Below are 13,959 nucleotides of genomic sequence, written 5' to 3' on the forward strand. Positions count from 1 at the left end.
CGATCCTCCCTTGCAGCCTGCGTAGACTGACCCGACCTGGGTGAGACTGTGGGCCCTGAGTCGGGCAGCAGCGCCACCTGCTGGACATGCGTACCGGTCTGAGCCTTCTGTTGCCACCTGAGGGTCCGGAGGGAAGCTCCAGGTTCACACTCTGGGACAGAGCTTTGAGGCCCTGGGAGAGTTGCAGTATTTGGGGCGCCTGGGTGGTTCACTCAGTCAAGAGTCTGACTCAGCTCAGCTCATGACCTCAGGGTCACCATCTCAGAGTCCTGACCTTAGGAGGTCGTGAGACCAAGCTCTGCACAGGGCATGGGGCTTGCTTGGGTTTCTCTCTCTCCCCCTCCCTGCTCATTCTCTCTTTCAATAAATAAATAAATTTTTAAAAATTAATTAATTAATTAATTAATTAATTAATTAAAAGAGTCGAAGTTATTTGCCTTCAGGATGTGAACTGACAACTGTCCTCACTCAGTGTGGTTAAGAGCTTCATGTCTAGGCTCCAACAGACCTGGATTCAGTTCTGGGCTGGACCACTTCCTAAGAGGGCAACTCTGAGCACCCCCACCCCATGCCTCAGATGCTTCATCTGTCAAATGGGTATAATTACAGTACCTACCTCACAGGGGTGTGGTGAGGATCAAACCAGGACACCCAAATACCACCTCCACAGAGAGGCCTTCCCAGGTTACATCTGCCGGAAAGAGTTCCCCCATCACCATCTGAGACATTTTTCGTCCTTTTACATTGCCTTATTTTTCCTGTATAGCATTGTAAAATGACAAAACAATTTAGCAATGGGTTTGATGTCCTTTATTTAAGGGAAAACAATCCATGGACTGGGAGAGGACAGAGCCTCACAAGCAGTGGAGCACTGTTCTGAGGGGATTTGGGACAAGGGCAAGTTTTATAGAACTTCAGAAGAGACAATGGGGAAACGGAGCATGATTGGTTACGAGATGGAGCATTTCCTTATAAGGCTAGCAGGTCCTATTTTCCCTGGGGAAGCAGGTGAGCTAGCTAAAGCTGAGCTGGAGGATTTGATGGGTGTGCCTTAGGCTTCTTAGGTGTGTCCTGTTCAGCCCTCTGTGGGCTGGGCCACTGGGGCAGCCTCTATATTCAGGGTCCTGAGATGCAAGTTAAGTTCATCAGTACATAGCACCATTTGACACCTTCATAGTCTCTGTTTACTATCTTTCCCACAAAATGCCAACTCAATCATGGTAGGGACTTTGCTCCCTACTGATCCCCAAGAGCCTCCAGCACTGCTGGACACGTCTCGATAAATATACCTCCGAGCTGAAGAACATGTTACATGATGACTGACGCGTGCTAAGTACTGAGCAAATATTCCCGTTATTGTGATTACGCATTCCTTTGTCCATTTGCTCCGTTCTTATTCACTCTTACAATTTCTTTTCTGCATTGTGATAAAATCCACATGACATAAAATTCACCACTCTTACCATTTTAAAGTGTGCAGCTCTAATGCATTAAGTCCATTCGCACAACCATCCCCACCACCCATCTCCAGAGCTTTTTCAACTTCTCAAAGGGAACCTCTGTCCCTGTGAAACACTAACTCCCCTTTCCCATCCCCCAAGCCCCTGGCAACCTCCATCCTACCTCCTGTCTCTCGGCAAGTGACTGCTCTAGGGACCTCATGTACGAGGAATCATCTGGCATTTATCTTTTTGCCCTACCTATTTCTTGAACCCCGGCTACATACACAGGGTGTAGTTCCTGCAGCGCTGAAGTGTGTATTGAATGAGATCAGTGGAGGTGAAGCACCTTGCACCGGGCCAGAGACACAGCCCACATAAAACTGACCCAGTAACGCCCCCCGCCCCCCGCCCTCCGCCCTATTCTCCTCTCCGAGCTGCTGCTTCCAGGCCAGGCAGTGCTCCCACCCGGGCAGGGAAATCCCAGGCTGCCCGCGGCCCCTCTGGGGCTGCTGTACTCGGCACAGACACCAGGTGGCAGCCTCGTACCGCGGAGAGGCTTTGCCGCCTGGGAGGTGAGCGGCGGGAGGGACCCTGCCTGGGACTCTAGGGGCAGGAGGTGATTAAGAAGGTTTCAGGGGGTTGGACACAGGGGCCTACATCCTTCAGAGTTTGAATCCTATACAGAAAGCAAAGCCCCCAGCAAAGGAGAGGAGAGGAAGGGGGAGCATATTGCAGGGGAAAGAGCCCTGGGATGGCGCGGGATAAACATGAGCTCCAGCCCAGCTCAGATGCTTCTCTGCTGTGTTGACACTGGGTGAGTGTCTTGGCCTCTCTGAGCTTCCAAATCTGTAAAATGAGTCTTCTGATGGACTCTCTGCAGGGTTGTCGGGAAGAGTAGGTGAAAGGCGTGCTAGAGTCTCTGGCACATAGCAAGTGTTCCATGTTTATTGGCATTTGTTGGTGTTTATTGACGTGGAGGAAAGAAAGGTCCTCTCTAGGACCATTACAGGACTTGGAGGTGAAGAGAATCCTTATTTCCCCTCACACCATTAAATAAAGGTCACTCCAATTCCCACTAAGTACTCACTGCCTGCTAGACCCTAAGCCAGGTACTCGGCAAACCCTGAGAGGTTGGCATGTTCTCCATGCCCACTTCATGGCCTGGAGCCTTGGGGTCTTGGCCTGCTTCTCAGGTCGGGCTGCTTCCACCACTTCTTTTACCTTCCCAGTGAAGTGGCCAGGCAGGGCTGGTCATACTGCCGTTTCACAGCTTCCTCCCCAACCTCAGAAGCTAGTTTTTGTTGCCCACAATAAGCCCGATTTGAGAAGCCAGACACGAGAAGTCACAGATTGTATGATTCCATTTATATGAAATGTCCTTTGCAGAAAGTAGGTTAGTGACTGCCAGGGGCTGGGGGAGGGGAGGATGGTGAGAAGCTGCTTACTGGGGTTTTATTTTGGGGTGATGAGATATTTTAGAACCTGATAGATGTGATAGTTGTACAACATCGTGAATATACCGCTGGATTGTTCACTTTAAAATGGTAAATTTTATGAATCTTACCTGAATTTTTTTTTTTTAAAGAAGTCTGGTTTAAGAATATGTTACTTTTGTTGTAACCACTGAAAATAAGAGCTGGGGGGCAGGCACAGAGCCTTCCAAATCCTTTTTTTTTTTTTTTTTTGCCTTCCAAATCTTGATCTTAAGACTGAAGTTTTTCTTCCTGTAATAATAGAGGAAGGACCAACATCTGTCTATGTGTTCATCAGCCTTCCAGTTGTTCATCTATCCAACCATTCACACACTTATCCACTATCGATTTATTAATCTCTCTATCCTTCTATTATTCATCTCCCAATATATCATTCCTTCTCTCCATTCTCCTACTTATCTATTCACCCATCCATCTATTCATCTACCCATCCAACCATATATCCATCCATCCATTCTTCCAGCTATCCAGCCATCCATCTATCCACTCATTCATGTACTCTTCCATCCATCTACCCATCTGTTCATCCATCCATCCATGCATGCATGCATCCATCCAACAGACCCTCTACCCCAGAAACTATTATTTCAGTAATGAGCAACCCCAACCTGGTCCCCATCCTCAAAGTTCCCTAAATCCAATGGAGGAGACACACCTCTAAAGTAATTACAACAGAATATGGTAAATACTGAATGAAAGAAGCTTAGAAGGCTATGGAAACTTTAGCAGTGGACTTTGGGGGACATTGGGAAGAGTTTCTTCAAGGAAGCAGTGTAGCAGTTTTGGTGGTGGAGGTGAAGGGAGAAGGAGCCCCTCCCAGGGCAGGGGTCTGGGGCCCGCAGGGACAGGTTCCTCTCCTGGTGCCCCTCCACTCTCTTCCCATCTCACCCAGTGACCCTCCCAGAGACTGTTCCTGCACTGCTTCTTACTCTACTGCAGCCCTGGGAAGGGACAGGGGTCTCATTTTCCAGACAAGGAAATGGAGGCACAGAGGGGCCAAGTGACTTGCCCAAAGGCAGGTGCCTCGGAAGCAACCACGCTGAGTCTTGAATGCCAGTTGGCCTGACCCCTGAGCCATGGCTCTTCAACTTTGGGAGGCGCTTCTTTAATATTCATCATCTTTTTTTAAAAAATTGCAGCTGAGCATGATTCACATCTGTTTCTACCTCCACACAGCCACACTAGAAGCAGAATAAGATGACGCCCATAGGGCCTGGTCTGAATCCTGCCCCTCTCCTTATTAGGTGAGATGAGTGCACTTGGGCAAGTTACTTAGCTTTTCTGTGCCTCTGTTTGCATTTGCCAAGAGAGCTCATGAAAATGACACCACATGGGATATTGGGGGTGGATCAATGAATTAACCTGTATAATTGTGGTGTTTTAATAATGCTAACACTTAGTGAATGTAGGCCATGTGCCAGACATTGTCCTTACACTGGACACATACTCACTAATTTTATTCCCTGTGAGACAGGCCTCACTATTACCCCTCTATTACAGCTGGGGGACCTGGGGTCCAGAGAGGTGAATTAAGTTGCCCTCAGCCACATAGCTAGGGAGTAGCAGAGGCCAGATTCAAACTCACAGAGGCTGAGCCCCAAAGTCTGCACTCCTATTAATAAACCCCCAGGGGCAGCAGTTACTTTCAATGCATATCAGCTGCAATAATTATAGCCATCACCACCCACTGTCTGGTGTGCCTCCAGCTAGGCTGACAGGCCTCTGGGAAGTTGGCGCAAGAGAAGTGACAACCCCAAGCAGAGGCCTTCCTCCCCTTTATTCTATCTGAACAGAAACTCTCAGAAGCCAGGCTGGCCCAGCAAGGGAGAAGAGTAAGGAAACCTGGAGACCCAGTGCTCTTAATGGGCCAAGCCCTGTTCCTTGCACTCACCTGGTCCCTGCTTCCCCACTCTTCCACTTGTCAGAGGGTCAGCAATAATCCCACCTCTGGGGATGGGCTCTCTCAGGGGGTCCTGGGTTCTGAGATTAGCCACCCTTCCTCACAGCAGGGAGCAGATCTCAGTGCTGTAAGGGATCAGGAGAGAACTGCAGGGACAGGAGGGTGGCTCCCTCCCCCACATCCCTGCTCCCTCAAGCACCTGCTCTTGCCTGCTCTGCCATCCTGGCCAACTGTACTTTCATCAGAAAGGGATTTTTAGGGCCACCTGGATCCTCACTTTAATTAAAAGGAAATGTCCTCCTGGAGTTATCGGGCTGTTTTCCCTTTTCTTCCTCAGAACATTTGCTCAGCCTCTGAGCCGGAGCCTGGTGCCTGGTTAATTGAAAGTCACAGATGAGCAAGGACATGGCCCTCTTGGGAGGGAATGAGGAGAGACACAAGCTGGTGCTGGCTCTCCGCATTTCCTGGGGGAGGGAGCAGCCGTGCCTGTGCTGGTGGGCAGGAGGCAGGCAGAGGTCTGGAGTGCCTCCTCCACTATCACATCAGGCCAAGCCACTGCAGACCTCATGCAAGCTCCAGACACCCAACATACCCAACTTCTAAACAACTCATGTGCTCCCTTTCTACAGAAAAATGACAAAATAGAGCAAAATAAGGAGCCCAGAGTGCCCCAGTCCTCCCGCCAGCTGAAGATAATCATGGATAACACCTGAGTGTGTACAGCCTTCCAGAACTTTCTAACACTTTGCATACACAGATTATTTCATTGCCTTTCCCCCTCTATTATCATATAAGTGATAGATGTTTGTTGTAAACAACTTAGAAGAAAGTTTTAAAGGCATAGAAAAAGTTTTACCCATGTACCTATAATGTCATACGGAGAGATGGTATGTAGAGAAGTAGGGCAGAGAAGATGTGGGCCTGGGTGTGGACTCTGGAGCTAGACAGTCCTTGCCTGTTTGAGGAGCTTAATTTCTTGTGCCTCACTGGTCCCATCTGTGGAATGGGAATATAATACAACAGTGGCTATCTCAGGGGCCATGATGAGGAGGAATTAATTCATTTTGTACCCTGTCCAGCTTGTTCAATAAATTCAGCCAGTATTGCTGCACACAGCGTCAATGCTTGGAGAGGTTTCCTTCCCTGTATATAATAATACAGCACAATGCAATGTGAATGATATTATGTATAGATAATTTTGCATCGATTTATTTTTATTCATAACTGAATTTTGAACATTCTCCCCAAAATGACATCTATTTCTCTTTTATAACATCATCTTCTATGGCTGAGTCATATTTCATGGGCTGGGGGTGCCATGGTTTATTCCACTAATGCTACTATTGGACATCTAGGTGAATTCCTTTCCTTTTGCTGCAATTCTGTCCCACATTTCTGAGTACCTCCTAAGAAAGAGATTTCTAGAAGTGGCAGTGCTGAGTCAAAGGGAATAAATATTCTTACTATATATCTTACCATGTAATTGTTACCAAATTACATCCAGAAAGATGTTTTTTTTTTTTTTTCAGAAAGATATTTAAAAATCAGTTTAGGTGTCTGTCCAATGTGCATGAATGTGTTTTTTTTTTTCCTAACTGATACTGCTGTCTATGATTTTTTAAAGTTTTGTGGATTTAATGGATGAGGAAGATGGCTCTAGTTGCATTAGTTACTGTGTGAAAAGAGGAGTATTTTGGGACTTGATCTGTATTTGCTAGTTGGGAAAGCAAGTTTCTCATCTCATTGCATGTCTGGTTCCTTACCTATAAACTGAGGATAAAAATATCTATTTCATAGGTCGTTGTGAAGACTAAAGGAGTTAATACATATAAACTTTGAGAGCCCTTCTCAATAAGTGCCAAATAGCCCTCAGCATGCAATATTATCTTTGTTGCTGTTGCCAAATTCCACAGGTGTGGTCCAGGGCCTGTTTTCTGACGGAAAGAATGCTGTGTGATTTTGTGTAGGTCTCTTGTCCTCTTTGGTCCTCAGTTTCTTAATTTGTCAACGGGGCTGAGAAAGCCTGCCTCGTCTGGTCTGGGAAGTCACTGGAAGGGCTGAACGTGGACTTGCCTCTCAGAGAGCTGGGCATGTATAAAGGTTTACTGCCTCTCTTCTCGCTTCATGAGTTTCAGATTCCCAAGAGATATGTGGGCAGCCCAGGTCTTCTTGGAGGAAGGCCACCTAGGCCAAGACATGAAGGCAGAGATAGAGTTAACCATCTGGACAAAAGGGGGAGGAAACTGGTAGAGCAAATAGCATGTGCAAAGGCCAAAGGTAGAAGAGCATCAGGGGTTGGGGACTTCAGTGTCCCCAGTGGGTGACAGGGATGGTGAATGGTGAGAGAAGAGGCAGGACTTGTGAGGAAAGGCTTCCCGGACACTCCAGCCCACAGGGGTCCCTGCAGCTCACCGCCAGGGAGCTCTCCTTGCTCTTCCTTGCATGTAACATCTCTTCTACTGTTGAATTTCTGTTTGGCACCCCTGCCCCATCCCTGCCCCGAGTAAACTAGAATGTGAACTTCACGGTGGCATGGGGACTTTCTAAGCTTTTTCTGTAGGCCTCAGGGTCCTGGGGGATAAAACAGGAATGATGATAGCACCCACCCACTATGGTTTAAGTGAGGATTTGATGAGATCTCGTGTGTTAGGGGCTCAGAACACTGCCAACCACAGAATACGTGTGCAGTGAATTTCAGTTATTATGGTACATGAGTATTATTATGTAAAGGGTGGTTAGAGACTTTGAGGGAGGGGCCCAGGAGAGAAAGGGTGTATGGAAGCAATCTCTGGGGGACATGACTTAGCAAATAATAACATTTAGGAGTAGCTCATTTCTGGGCATGTGCTGTGAATTGAACACTGAACTTAATAGGCAGCACCTGTCTCTTTCTCACAGGTTCTCTACAAGGTGGTCCAAGAAATGGAGACTCAGAGAGGGAGAGTCCTATTTCCAAGGTCACAGAGCAGTGAGTGGCATAGCTGGGGATTAAGCTCATCTAGGTCTGGCACAGTGCTACCCAGAAAAGCTCCAAGAATGAAAGGAGGGACTTTGGGGGCAAATATATGGATGTGGAGGGGGGAAATCTGAGAGAAAAGACATTTCTGGCTGGTGAGGAGGTCCTAGAAGGGAGCTAATAGGGAAAAACACTCACTTGGTTTTCCATTCTCTTATTTTTTGGTATTGGTTGGGATATATACAACTACAGGTTACAGAAAACCTAAATAATAGAGGCTCACACAGCATAATAAATTATCTTGCCTAATAAGAACTCAGGAGGCAGATTTGATTCAATAGCCTAATGATGTCATCAAGCACAAGTGTCCTTTACTTTTTGTCTTCTTATCTCATGATCACAAGATGGCTGCTCCATCTCCCAATATGATGCTCCTTGCAACTGTATTCATAGCAGGAAGAAGAGGAGGAGTGCTCTGTTATCTTTTTCTCAGGAAGGAATATCTCTCCCAGAAACTCCTTTTCCCTCTTCCCCTTAGATACTTTCTCATTTTCCATTCCTGTTTTATGCCCCAGGACCCTGAGGCCTACAGAAAAAGCTTAGAAAGTCCAACACAACTGTGCCACAAGCACCCCTGTAGCTAGGAGAGACTGAGGAAGTGAGCATCTGGCAAAGGTGGTTGGATTTACCATGATTGGCTTAGACCAGGGGTCCTTAGTTGTGCCACTTAGTGTAATCTGAAGAGCTTTCAGAAAATACTGATGCCTAAATCCCCAACTAAGCAAACCTGAATCTTTGGGTATGAGGCACAGGCTGGGTGTTTTTTAAAAATCTCCCCAGATAATTCTGAAGTACAGCCAGAGTTGAGAACCAGCAGACTAGACCAGTCATGATCGGTCCTCAGCGACAGAGCCCATCACTACCCAAATACCACTGGGTTCCATCAACATGCAAGAAGGGAGGAATGGTTATAGGTGGGCAACCCTTACGGTGAGCCCCATACTTTTCCTGGTTAATCAAGATTCACTGAGCACCTACTACCCCACCCTGCCCTCAGGAGACTCCAGCCTGGCAGGAGGAGGTGGGCTGGCCAACAAATGAGAACAACGTGGGTGCTGGATGCTATGCAGAAGTAGGTGCAGAGAGGAGAGGCAGCAGCATTCAGCCTTGGGGCGCAGCCCTGGGATTCATGAGAAGAGCCCCAGAGTTCTAACCCTGGACATCCAAGTGGTGTGTTAGGCAAATCCTCCCCGGCTCACCTTTCTCAGCATCTATTTTCAAAAGCAAACAACGACAACAAAAACCCCTCCCTCGCTCCTCCAGTCTGCTCTTCACACTTCATTGGCCATAATTGCTCCGCTGCCTAGGACTCCACCAATCACTTGCCCAGGAGAATAGACTCTCATAATCGACATAGATCAATCCAGATTTACCTTCTGGAGCTGGGGCAGAGCTCAACAGGATCTGGGTTTCTTCCAGCAGGCGATGTGGGAGAGGGGCTGTTGTCTCCCAGCCAGCTGTGTCTTTCACGCTGTCTCCAGAGACCACCTTGGCAGACAGGAGAATGGGCTGCGCAGAGGCTGAGCACCCCCGAGGAAGGGAGCGTCCAGTTGGCTGCCTTGCCTCATTGTCTCCTCATCATTTTCCCTCTGGGTCTTGGCAGACCTTGGAGGCTCAAGAAGCAGAGGATAAATCTACTTTTTCACCAGGGTATGCTAACTTGGAGCTGAGGCCCCACCCGAGACCTCTCATCCCTAGGCTCTGCCCTTGGGGTGCTGGTATCAACTCTGAAGAAGCAGGGCTCAGTTAAGAGGCCTGATCCCCCAGTTCAGAACTGTGCCTGGTACTTAGCAACAGCTCAATAAATATCCTGTTTCATCGTTTTTTGTTTTTTTTTTTTAAGATTTGATCCCCAGCCTTTGGGCAAATTACTGCTCTTCCCCAGGCTTCAGATTCCTCACCTGCAGAAATGGGAAAGTAAAGAAAAAGGGGAAAAATTGATATAACAATATCTGCCCCCCCATCCATGGCCTCCTGACCCCAGAACAGCAAGCATTGTCTGTTGTCCCCCCTCCCCACCCACCCGACCTTCCATCTTCCTTTCTCTGTTCAGGACTGGGGAGAGAGAATGCCTCTCAAGCCCTGGGCTTTCAAGTGCTACCCCAACCAGCAGCACCAGCAGTATCCGGGAACTTGTCAGACAAGCAGATGACAGGAGCCCACCGCAGAGCTCGGGGGTCAGGAGATTGCCAGGCTGAGTTTGAGAAACACTGACCTTCCCAGGTGAAGCTGATGCTCCTGGTACAGGGACCACACTTCAAGAACCACTCAACCCTGGCTGTTTGTGACAGTCACTTGGGCTTTGAAAAATCTGAAGTCTTGCCCACCTCCCCTGCAAAGATTCTGAGCTGATCCGGGATGGACCTGGGCCAGTTATTTTAAAAGCTCCCATGTGGTTCCAGCGGGAAGCTAGGGTTTGAGAACCATTGCTTTACACGTTTGGGGCGGGGGGGTGTTCTATCACTTACTTGTTTACTTGCATTTAGGCCTTCATCCATGTGAGCATTAATTTGTGTTTACATTTGTGTGTTTATATCATATGTGCTAGTTTGTTCCTGTGGGGAATACAGTTTAATCGGGCTTCTGGTATTCTCACTGATTCATCCATTTGCCCACTTCAGTCAACACACAGTCATCGAGCCTCTATAATGTGACAGGCACACACTTGCTGCTGGGGAAATGATGAGCAAGACAGTCCCTGTCCTCATAAAACTGACAGTCTAGCTGCAGAGGGAGTGTGGAAGAGCTGATACCAATACTGTGCATATTTGTGCACAACCAGGTGGGTCTAGACACCTCCAGAGCACGGGGCGGGAGGAGGGGCTGGCTCAGGGAAGGGTCTGCAGGGAGGGGGTGTTCCAGAGGGCTTCTGAAATACAAGTAGGAGTTTTCAAGGCAGAGCGGAGGGAGGACAGTTGATAGCAAAACCCAGACATGAAAACATCCAGCTGAGTGTGCAGAGCTGGATGGGGCTGGAGACCAGGTCAGACAGGGCCCCACAGAGTACGGCAAGGAGTTTGAACTTGATTTTCAGCGCAGTGGGAGGATGTTCGGGTTTTTCAGCAGGAGAGTCTCACCACCTGACTTAAGCTTTAGAAAAAGCTCTCCAGTTGTGGGTGGAGAATGGGTTGGAAGGTGAAGAGCAGAAGACAGAGGCCAGCAAGCAGGACACTGCAGCTGTCAGGTGAACCATGCAGTGGCCCCGGGGTGGGGGACAGGAGAGACTTGAGTTGAGATATATTGGGAAGGGGGCACCCCCAGGTGAAGGTCCCATATGAGGACTCCTGGGGACCTGGAGTGGAGAGCTGGCTGGGGATGGATGCTGGGGGCGGGGTTCTGGCTGAGGCTGAGAGGACTCGATTATGAACGTCCAGGTTGGCTCTCAAGCCCCAGATAGGGCCGCCTGCAGGTCCCACGTGACCATTGTTAGTCTGACTGGGGGTCGGCTCCCTTGTTTCAACTAAAGTCAAATGAGACCATTGTCTTGGTACAAAGACTCAGCTTAAAAATATTCAAAGTGCAAGGGCCAATTTTTTAAATTAATGTTCGATGGGCCAGGACTTGGCCACATGCCCTCAGGGAAATGATATTCTTGGAGTGGGGGCAAGGTGGAGGATGAGGAAGGGGAAAAAAACTCATCTTCAGGTTTTCCACCATGTCCAGTCCCAGGTCTCCTCTCCCACCAGATCAGCTCAGAAGCCATCTGCTTCTGGGTCCTGCAGAATGGGTCCCTGCTTGCTGTGCAGCCACCTCTCATCTTCCTTTCATCTCTGTCAAGGTGGGGCCCTCTGCTTGCATAAGCCCAGGGATGGGAAGCTCACTTGCTACCAAGGCCACTTGTGTTATAGGACAGTCCTGATCATGAGACTGCGCTTCCTTCAGTTGAACTGGGGCTTATCTCCTGGGACGCCTCCCTTATCCTTACTAAACACAACTGTGGCCTCTCTGGGATCCCAGAACATCTGCACCCTCTGCCTTATTCACTTACTCATTCAATACATTTTTTTTCCCAAGCAAGTCACTTCGTTTTCCTAAGCATTTTTTCATCCAACAAATGAGAGTAATCAGTGCTACCTTACAAGTTTTTATGGGTGCCAATGAGACAGGGAAGGCAGAGCTTTGTTAGCGAGTATGTATTGCAAAATGCTGGATTTCAGCCATAAGAAACCCAAAGCAGTCTTTTGAGCATTGGTCTGCGATAAACGTTGTGCCAGGACTGGGGACGCAGAGACAAATAAGACACAGTCTATTCCCCTTGGGCCAGTGGGGGAGACAAGTGAGCAAGCAGTGAGAGGAGCACCTGCCAGGGAGCATGGTGGAGGCATCTAGTACAGCCTGGGTGCTCTGCTGCTCCTGAGAAGCTGCAGGAGGGGACTTCTCACCTGAGACCTGAAAGAGTTGCTTTCCAGAAGAGGGCAGTTACAGGATGGGCGGGCCTGTGCGAGCAAGGTGTGATCCTGCTCCAAACTGAAGCCTGTGTGTTCATGGCCCAGCCCCCTACACCCCTGCAGGAACGCCTGGACAGCTCTCATCAAATGCAGGTGATGCCCAGGCTCTTCCTCAGTCATTTGTTAACATAATTCCAGACTTAGAAGTCGCAAAACTAGTGCAAAGAGTTTCTGTATCCCCTTCCCACAGATCCCTCAAGGGTTATTTCCCTGCCTTTTCCTGCTGCGTCATGCACTCCTTCTCGCCGCCCCCCCCCCGCCCCCACTGCATATACACACACAGTCACGCATATGTGGATATTATCATTTTACCTCAATCATTTGAGAATACATTGTAGACCTGATATCCACTCACCCCTCAATACTGCAGCATGCATTTCCTTAAAGCAAGGGCATTCTCTTATATAACCACAGTGCATGGATCAAAATCAGGAAATTAACAGATATAATATAATTATCCAATCTACATAGCCTATTCAAATTTCACCTATCATCCCACAAATATCCTTTAGAGCAAAAGAAAAAAAAATGGTTTTGTTTTGTTTTTTTATTCCGGCTCAGAATCTAATTCGGAACCATGTGTGGCATTCAGCTGTCACTTCTCCCTAACCTGAAAATTTCTTCCATTGTTGTTTAAGACCTTGACATTTTTCAAGAGCATAGGCCAGTTGTTTTTTAAAATGTCCCTCAATCTGGGTTCCTGGGTTGTTTCAAACAGTGTTTCTTGATGCGATTGGCAGCCAGTTTTCTCCATCAGAAAAGCTTGGGCTGCTTTTTTAGAAGGCAATTTTCTGGGCCCCAGGCCAGACTTCCCCCATCAGAACATTTGAAATGGGCCTGGGTATCAGCCTTTGATTGGACACCCTTCCTGACCCTCTGGTGCACTGCTGGCTTGAGGCCTTCTTCTGAAGATGCACTTCTGGTTCTGGGGGCCGGGGCCTCGAGGTGGTGCTGCCTGGCATGGTTTTGGTCACCTCCGCTGTGCCTCCGCACAGTACAGCTCCCCGCACTCAGGGGTGGGTGCAGACCGCTTGCACCCAGAGGGGCTGGCACAAGGAGTGGGGCTAATCCCTGAGGCGCCAACAGAAAAGGGTCAGAAGCCTCTGACGTCTAGGCCACAGATTTTTCCTGACCACCCTCTGGCTTAACTCTGGCTGGTCTTAGACCTTTGCCTGGTGCCCTGTATGTGGCTCTGCCCAAGGGAGGCCACTGTGGTGTCTGCCCCATGACTTGCAGCTGTGTGGCCTTGGGGACGTTGCTTTCCCCGTCTGAGCCCCAGGGATACTCATCTATAAATGGAAAGAATGACCTGCATCTTTGTGCAGGGTGGCAGTGGGATAGGAAACAGCCTCCCTTGAGAAAGGGCTAGGCATGTAGAACACATCAGGGAATGTGGCTACCCTTTCCTTTGTCCCTATATTTCTGTATTTTGCAGAGCTGCAGTGGAGTATAGCTGGCACGGCCTCTAGCTGTGGCAACTCTGAACGTGTCCACACTCCCCCAGGAGCCGCGGTCACGGGCCTACCATGCTGGAGGTGCTGGGGCTGGACAGTCCCCCAGTGTGGACTCCTCTAGTGACAGCCACTGACCCGGAACGCTTCCTGGGCCTGGCCGGCACTGCCTCCGTGTAGCCCTGCAGGCTGAGGCTCTTCCTACCTGG

Source organism: Vulpes vulpes, chromosome 9 (assembly GCF_048418805.1).
Source record: "Vulpes vulpes isolate BD-2025 chromosome 9, VulVul3, whole genome shotgun sequence".
Lineage (NCBI taxonomy): Eukaryota > Metazoa > Chordata > Mammalia > Carnivora > Canidae > Vulpes > Vulpes vulpes.